The sequence below is a fragment of the Elephantulus edwardii genome, unplaced genomic scaffold (genome assembly GCF_000299155.1).
Source record: "Elephantulus edwardii isolate Elephantulus edwardi_28Jun2011 unplaced genomic scaffold, EleEdw1.0 scaffold00538, whole genome shotgun sequence".
NCBI classification, from domain to species: domain Eukaryota; kingdom Metazoa; phylum Chordata; class Mammalia; order Macroscelidea; family Macroscelididae; genus Elephantulus; species Elephantulus edwardii.
The window spans coordinates 151,884-160,624 of record NW_006400288.1 but is presented as its reverse complement, the minus strand read 5'-3'; the positions used below and the strand labels follow the sequence as shown (position 1 = coordinate 160,624).

Sequence of the window (8,741 nt, the reverse complement as noted above, 5' to 3'; positions counted from 1 at the left end):
GTTATTGTTAACAAATCAAGTAGTTTCATGCAAAATAACTATATATTAACTAGAATTTTCACTTCAAGTGTACAATGTGTATAATATGCCTTAGACAACATTGCCTCAACATCAATGTCATTGTTCATACTCATTTCTTAAAAGAAACAGATTCACTTCTATTTAAGTCCTGAAATATGCATTTGTCCATTTCCTCCAGGGGATGCAGTATCAAGAGCAAGCATTACGTTGGGAGAGTGGTTTCAAGTAACCGTCTGTGTCCTCAGTTCCCTAATACCTAACTTTGTCTCTATCCTGGCATAAACCACTTTCATATTGTATGCTCAGTTTTACCTTCACAATATCTATATCTTTCCCTAGATCCTTCTTCCAGAAAACTACATTAGCGAGTACTATTTCTGCTTCAGACGCACATAGACAGAAATACTGGCTCCAATTTTCACAGCTTTAAAAAACTATTTAACCTCTCTGTTCTTCAGCTTCTGCATTTGTAAAACACATAAATAATTTTAAGTAACATACCTCTTTAGATTTGCTTTGTTAATGATTTTAAAAATCATTACTTTATTTAATAGTAATGAATTGCAGCATTGCTATCTTTGTTGTCTATATTCTATTTATCAGTTTCAACAACATGACATAAAAATTGCTTTGGGAATGTGGAGAAAAAACCTAAACAAACTTGTGCCTAACAGAATCTTAAGGAATGAGTATTAACTGTTTGAATCATTGCTCAGGTACTTACTGTCACACAGATTATTTATAGGAACCTCAGTATAGAGAGTATGAATATAATAAATCCCTCACAGTATCATTGTAAGGTCTATTCTTATGTTCAATCAGTATCCACTGCATATTTGTGTGTAAGACACTAAATACTGTTTTATGAATGTGTCAGGCTGGGTTTTCTACAGAAGCAACACCACTGGAGAGAGAGAGAGCTTTGTCTCAATGAAATATTTATACAGGCTGGCAAGTCCTAAGTCATTGAACCAGGCTTCTTCTGACTCAGATAGTGGCAGAGGCCGATGAACCCAAGACTGGCAAGGCAGGAAGTTGGCAAAGAACCATAGAACCAGTGACAAGCCAGATGTAAGGTCCAGATCAAGAGAAGGCACAGAGCTTTGCCAGACGTTGATATATATTCAATACAGGCCACGCTTCCAAAGAAACTCCTTTCAACTAATTGGCTGCTCATAGTAAAATACCATCATGGAGGTGATTTACATTATATCAGATCTCATCAAGGGAATGATTACATCATAACTGTCAAACCTGACTGACAAACAACCTTTAACTATCACAATGAACAAGAACAGATACTACTCCTTCCCTCACTCCAGTGACAGATATGTTTTCACATTAATAAATAAATAAACAAACAAACACAGAAAGGATTTAAGACATGGAGAGTTCAAAGTCTTCCCTAAGGAAGTAATAACTAGGCAAAGGGACAGACAGCTTTTCAACTAGAAATGATTTACTATACAATGTGTAGTGGTGGGAGAGAGATTGACTGCACAGAGAGACCTGTGAGTATGCAGCAGTGACTGGAGAGTAGGTGACTTGAGACCTGTGGGGGAAGAACTTTAGGGTCAAATAGGCATGGCATGTTGAGAAGTTATATAACACAAATAGACATTCTTCTGGTATTCTCTGCTTTAAGTCAAGATCCACCTGATTGATATTGACAATGATATCCCTGGGGTCTTCTAAACCCTGTTTATATTTATGTCAGTTCTCTGCTGTTGTACTGTTCTAGTCATTTTTGAATAATCTTCTGGAGATTTTGCTTGCATGTGACATGAGTGACATTGTTTGATAACTTCTACATTCTGTTGGATCAATTTTTTTGGAAGTGGGAATAAATATGGATCTCTTCCAGTCAGTTGGACAGGTGGCTGTTCTCCAGATTAATTGGCACAACCTAGTGAGCATGTCCAGGGCAGCATCTGTTTGTTGAAATATGTCAGTTGATACTCCTTCAATTTCTGGAGCCTTATTTTTGCCAATTCCTTCAGAACAGCTTGAATTTCCTCCTTTATTACCATTGGTTCTTGATCACATTCTTTTCATGAAATTGTTCTGTCAGCCAATTCTTTTCGGTACGGTGACTCTGTATTCCTTTTTTTTTTTAAATTAAACTTTGATGGCACTTAACAACAACAATAGCACAGAGAGAAATTAGTTGACCTAGTGGACAGAAAGTTGTTACCAAATCAAAGGTGCGAGACTCTAATCTGCGGCCCTCAGGCCTGTTTTTAATTGTTTTTGGTCAAGCATTCTTCTAGGTTGTAGAGCCCTGGTATGTCCACTTGCTGTTCAGAGGTAACTGGTTATGGCTGTGAAGCTGAACACACTGTGACACTGATGTGTCAAATGCAAGAATGGTTACCCATAGTGGACAGTGTTTGATGTAACTCCTTGATTAAAACAAGCAGGAAAGCAGGAGTGACATCCACTTTCAAAATAGGTTGCCTCTGGAAAAAACCCTATGAACCAAGAGAAAGGATGAAAGTGTCCAGGTCTTTCATTTATACAGTTGCTATAAGGCGTCTACGACTCAACGGCACTTAACAACAACATCTTCTTTTGATGCTTCTTGGATCATTCTATATTCTGTCCATAGGGTCTTTAAGCATTGCAACTTGAGACTTGAGTTTATTCTTCAGTTCCTTCAGCTTGAGAAATGTGGAAAGTTTATGCCTTTTGATTTTCTGACTACAGCTCTAGTATTGTAACAAAAAATAACATTTCATTATAATTCTTTGTTTTGCCTTCTTGAATTTCCCTTTGCAATCTTCTGTTCACCTCTTTAACTTACAGATTTCTTCCCTTTGTTTTGGGTTTTCAGAATTATAATGCAATATTCACAGTCTCTTCTGACACTATCTTGATCTTTTCTTCCTCCTCTGTCTTTGCTTTCTTTATGAATGATATTCTTGATGTCCTCCCACACTTTATCTGGTTTTTGTTCATTAGTGTTCAAGGCCTCCAGCGTGTTTTTGAGGTTTTTTTTTTCTTTCAGATGGAATAGACTCAAGGCCATATTTTGGTTCTTCTGGATTTTTAAAAATTTTCTTTAGCTTTAATGTGAACTTGCACATGAGTTTGTGATGGTATGTTCCATAGTTAGCATCTGGCCTAGTTTTCACAGCTGATATGGAGCTTCTCCAACAAGTCTTTTCACAGATGTAATCTATCTGACACCTAACTATATGGTTTATCTGGTGAGGTCCATGCATAGTTGTCATTTCTGTGTTTTAATGACTATGCAAAGCATCTGACTTTGCAGATCACAACAAATTGTGGCTAACATTGAGAAGAATGGGAATCCCAGAACATTTAATTGTGCTCATGTGAAACCTATATCTAGACCAGAAAGATGCTGTATGAACAGAGGAAGGGAACACAGCATGGTTCAAAATCAATAGTGCATTGGGATGCACCCTTTCTTCATATCTTTTCAATCTACATGCAGGACAGATCATGTGGGAGGCTGGACTTTATGAAAAAGAATATGGCATCAGGAATGAAGGAAAACTCATTAACAAACTGTTTCATGAAGATGATACAACCTTGATCACTGAAACTGAGGAGAACTAAAAGCATCTGCTGCAGGCAGCCAAGGAACGTAGCCCTTCAATAAGGATTACATCTCAACATCAAGAAAACAAAGATCCACATCACCAGGCCAACTGGAGGTATAATAGATGGAGAAAAGATTGAAATTGTTAACAATTTTATCTTGCTCGGATCCACAATCAATCAACACTCTTGGTACAAGCAGTCAGGAAATCAAAAGATAAGTTGCTTTAAGAAAGTCTCCTGTCAGGGACCTCTCCAGAGTGCTAAACAGCAACGAAGTCAGTTTAGAAACTAAGGTGTGCCTGATCCAAGTCATGGTCTTCTCAATTGCTATGCATCTGAGAGCTGGACAATGATTTAGGATGACAGAAGAAGAATCAATGCCTTTGTGTTGTAGTGCTGATGAAGAGTACTGAACATACTATGAACTGCCAAAAGAACAAACAGGTCTCTTGTGAAGAGGATGGAACAAGGTTGATCCTTGGAGGCAAAGATTTTGAGGCTCCATCTCATGTATTCTGGGCATGTTGCCAGGAGGGACCAATCCTTGCAGAAAGACATCATACTTAGCAGGGTGTAGGGTTAGCACAGGTAAGATAGATTGACACAGTGACTGTGGCATTGGGAGCAGCTGTGTCAGAGACATTGGGAGCAGCTGTGTCAGAGACAAGGTTGTCTCAGGATAGAGCAAGGTTCAGAACTGTTATTCATAGGGTTACTATGAGTCATATTTGAGTCGAGGGCACGTAACAACAAAATATATAACAATTATAAAATATATCACATGTAAAATACTAGTTTCTCTGACTTATTCTCCTTATCTAGTCAAATACCCAGAATATGAACTGTTCTGTAACTTAATATCTAAGAAAAAGCAAATTGAGAGTCCCTTAGTACTCTAGAAAGAGATCATGGTAAATACCAAGCAATTCCTTTCCCGAAATCCCAGTCTCTGCTGCCACCATCTGTTTACATTTTGTAAGTGAGGATGTTATAACACTCCCAAAACTGTAAAAACTGTAACACGGACGGGCGTTGGTTCGACAAAATTCCCAAGCCCCTAACTTCTATTTAAACCAATTACTACAAAACCATCGAAGGTATCTAGGGACTCAAACCATACACTATTTGCCACAGGTGTAAACACCGAGACTATTGAGCTATAGAAATTTATGATAATAAAGAATGTGACTTCTTTCCTTGAATTGAAGGTAGAAAAAGTGGTAGTGCCTCCTCTACCCTTATAGTGTATTCCAGAAGGAAAAAAAATTATTCTCCTCAAATTGTGAAGCTTTTGCCAAACACATCATTAAGCACACATCAAAAGTCACTAAAATGTTAAATATTTTCCCATTTCTCTCACAACCAACGAAGCCAGCAAACTGCACTAATAATAAATTGATGGCACGGATCAAGATATTTTCGGGGGAGGGTTGGGAGGGGTGAAAAGTGCAGCAATGAATGAATGGAAATCCAAAGTCTCTGTAAATTTTCATTGACATTAATAATAAATTAAAAGAATTAAACAGAGAAAACAAAACAAACAAAAAAAGATATTTCCCTCTACTTGGGGTCATACCTGCCGGCTTGGTAGTCTAACTTGGAGCACACTGGGTGCTTGCTAGAGATGGTGGGTCCAGCGAGAACGTGAAATTGATCCCATCGAAGCGTGCCGCCCCGAGGGTAGAGTGGGGCCGCACCTGGACCCCAAATGCACAATCCAAAAGGAAACACACCTGGTTTGAAGCGACTAAGTAAAGCTTCCAGAGAATGAAGTCCCGTGGAGTTCCTAAACGAGATGGGACAGAGGTGAAAAGAGAAATTACGAAAATCAAGGCTCTGTGCAAACTCTCGGGCAGCTCTGCAGGGCAAGAATCACTTGTTTCACTCTTTCTTCTACCATCCTCCTGACTCCTAAACTCTTGGGTTTCTCCACGTCTGATAATTTCTGGAAGTATTTGTGTGATATTTTATTAAATATTCTTTAACTGACATCCAGTGGCAGTGGCTGCACAGTTTAGAAGCGGTCTTTTTCTTTCACAGAAGTTCATGAGAAAGTCAGTTTGTAGAAAATCTGCATATTCTATTCTCGATATTTCAAGAAATCCAGGTTCCTCTGTACGACACAGGCAAAGTTTCGAACCTAGTGTCTCAGAACCAGAGGAAACCTAGAGGACACCTAGAGGACAGATGGAAGAAGGAAGTTTGTTAAACCTAGGAAAGCTATAAAAACATAAACAAAAACAATTACAGTAAAAGCAAACAAAATTCTGTCACAGTGGAGCATCTCTGAACCAAAAAACAAATCGCAACAACAAAGAAAACATTCTTGTGTTTCCGCCCGGTTTCGAACCGGGGACCTTTCGCGTGTTAGGCGAACGTGATAACCACTACACTACAGAAACCTCCTGTTGAAACTCTTTACTCTTCAGATACAAATAAGTACTGTTTCACGGCCTAGTGTCGCCAAGTTCAATGCTTTTTTGTTGTAGAAAATTATTTGCTTGTACTTTACTACTGTTCTCTTCACATTTTTCACTTAGGAAAACCAACAATATCACGTCCTGATAAGTTAAATTTACCACAGAAACATTATCACCAAATCTATCTATTATAATGTCCAGAACTATTATAATGATCAGAATAAATGACATGACATGAGATTTGCAACTTAATAGATGAAAAGAAGTTTTGATAATTGTAGAGTGATTATAGGAGAGAGGATTTGCTGTTGGGAACAATATGAAAAGACTATACATTGTGTCTGAGGATGGAGGAATACAAAGATTTGAACTAGGGAGTAGACAGAAACTAAATGAAAATATATAGGTCAGATCATGGAGGAAGGAATGTGCTTCTAAGATAAGGAGTTAAATTTAAATATGAATGGGACGAGTGAAATTGGAGAGATTTGGAGATTAAAATGTAATTCTTAGATGTAGATACTGTCCAAAAAAAGTTGGGTTTTTAGTGTTTTGTTTTTTAAATCAGAGTATAATTTGCATGTATTGAAATAAACACTTTCTTTTTTCTTAATACTGGTTTACTTTATAAAGTTTGTATGCATTGTTTTTCACACCGGATCTTTTCCATTTCCTTCACATCTCCCTGCCCTCCCCTCATCAAATTGTGAGATCTTATGATTAACGTCCTCCCATCCCGACCATCCTCAGCCTTCTGTTTCTCTCCACCCTCCTTGAATCATTATACTTCTTCTATAATAATGGTTTTATACAGTATTTGTCCTTATGGGACTGAGTTAGTTCACTTAGCATAATACTCTCCAGTTCCTCCCAAATTAGGTAGTCATTTACAAAATCATTGCTCCTGCGTGCTGCGTAGTGATGCATCATAATTTCAACGTGTGATGTATCATAATTTCTCAATCCATTCGATTGTGGTTGGACATTTGGGCTGTTTCCATGTTCTTGCAATGGTGAAGAATGCTGCCATAAACATTGGTGTAAAAGTCTCTGTTTGTGTGTCATTTCTCATTTTCTCGCGGTATATTCCAAGCAGTGGAATAGCTGAGTCATATGGAATTACTATGTTCAGCTTTTTGAGAAAACACCAAGCTATCTTCCAGAGTGGTTGTACCATTTTTACAATCCCACTAACAATGTATAAGAGTTCCTATCTCGCCATATCCTCTCCAACATTTATTGTCCTGTTAAAATCACTGCTACTGGAGTGAGATAGTATCTCATTGTTTTGATTTGTATCTCTCTCGCTGCCAGTGATTTTGAGCATTTTTTCATGTGTCTATTGGTCATCTGAATATCTTCCTCTGTGAAAAGCCTTTCCATGTCTTTTGTCCACTTTGTAATTGTGTTATCAGCCTTTTTCTTGTGGTGACCCTGTAGGATTCTATAAACTTTTGATATGAGACCCTTGGCTGAAATGGTATTGCCAAACTTTTTTTCTTACAATCAATAGGTTTTCTTTTCATTCTGTTGAAAACATTTTTTTTATGTGCACAGTGATTTAATCTTTAGAAGGTCTCATTCCTCAATTTTAAACTCTCCAGATTGTGCATATGTGGCTGCAATTGGCAGTCTCTTTCTTTATACCTTAGACTATGTCATCTAAGCTTGATCCCAGTTTGTCTCTGACGAACTTTATGGCTTTGGGCTTTATCCCCGAGGTCTCTGATCCACCTCGAGTTGATTTTTGTGTAGAGTGTGAGACACGGATCCTGAAAATGCATAAATCTTAAATATACAATCTGATGGGGAAACTTTGTTATCAATTTTACAAATTCAGTATCTCCAGCAAATGCAAAGTGCACTATAACAAGTCAAATCAGATTGAAATAGTTAAAAACCAAAGGAGGAGGAAAAGTCTCAAAAGCCACTGAAGAGAAAACATATTACACAAAGCCATGGTCTGTTCAATCACTTGTTATGCATCTGAGAGCTGGACAGTGAATAAGGGTGATAGAAGAATTGATGCCTTTGAGCTGTGGTGTTGGAGGACAGTACGGAATAATGTCATAAACTGCCAAAAGAACAGATATGCCTGGGAGAAAATGCAGCCAGAATGCTCCTTTTCGCAAAGATGACGAAACCTGTCTCACATTTTTTTAACATTTTGAGCGTGTTGTTAGGAGAGGCTATTCTTTGGAAAGGTACATCAGGCTTGGAAAGATAGAGAGCTGACAAGAAAGAGGAAGACCTTCAAAGAAGATGGACTGACAAAGTGCAGCAACGGGCTCAAGTGTGTTAGAGATTATGAGGATGGCATAAAATAGGACAGGGTCCAGACCTGTTTTCATAGAGTCCTTCCATATAAGTCAATTTTGACTCGATGGCACTTAACAATAACAAAGGCGAATAGTGATAAGAATGATAAATGTCTTTGCCAGAGAAACATTCAAACAAGAAAAAAGATAGAATAAAGTATATTAAGTGTTGAAAGAGAAAAAAGAAAACAAAACACAAAAATACTTTGAGGTTTTAAGACTGGAAAGGTTTGTTTTTGTTTTTGTTTTTTTCAATATCCATAAGCACTTTATTACAGGTCTTGGGAGGACAGTGAGTTACCACCATCTGGCACCCCCCCCCCGAAAGTTTTAAGAAGTAAATTATGTTTTAAATTTTAAGCTAGAGACTGTGTTGAAAACGTATTGAGACAGCCAGTCCTGCAGACAAGAA

General features: G+C 37.8%; 1 non-coding gene across 1 annotated transcript; it reads right to left on the bottom strand.

Moving 5' to 3' along the window:
• Positions 1 to 5,920: 5,920 nt before the first annotated feature.
• Positions 5,921 to 5,993, bottom strand: TRNAV-AAC. The gene has a single exon. It is a non-coding gene; the product is annotated as a tRNA-Val (tRNA).
• Between the last annotated feature and the right edge of the window lie 2,748 nt (positions 5,994 to 8,741).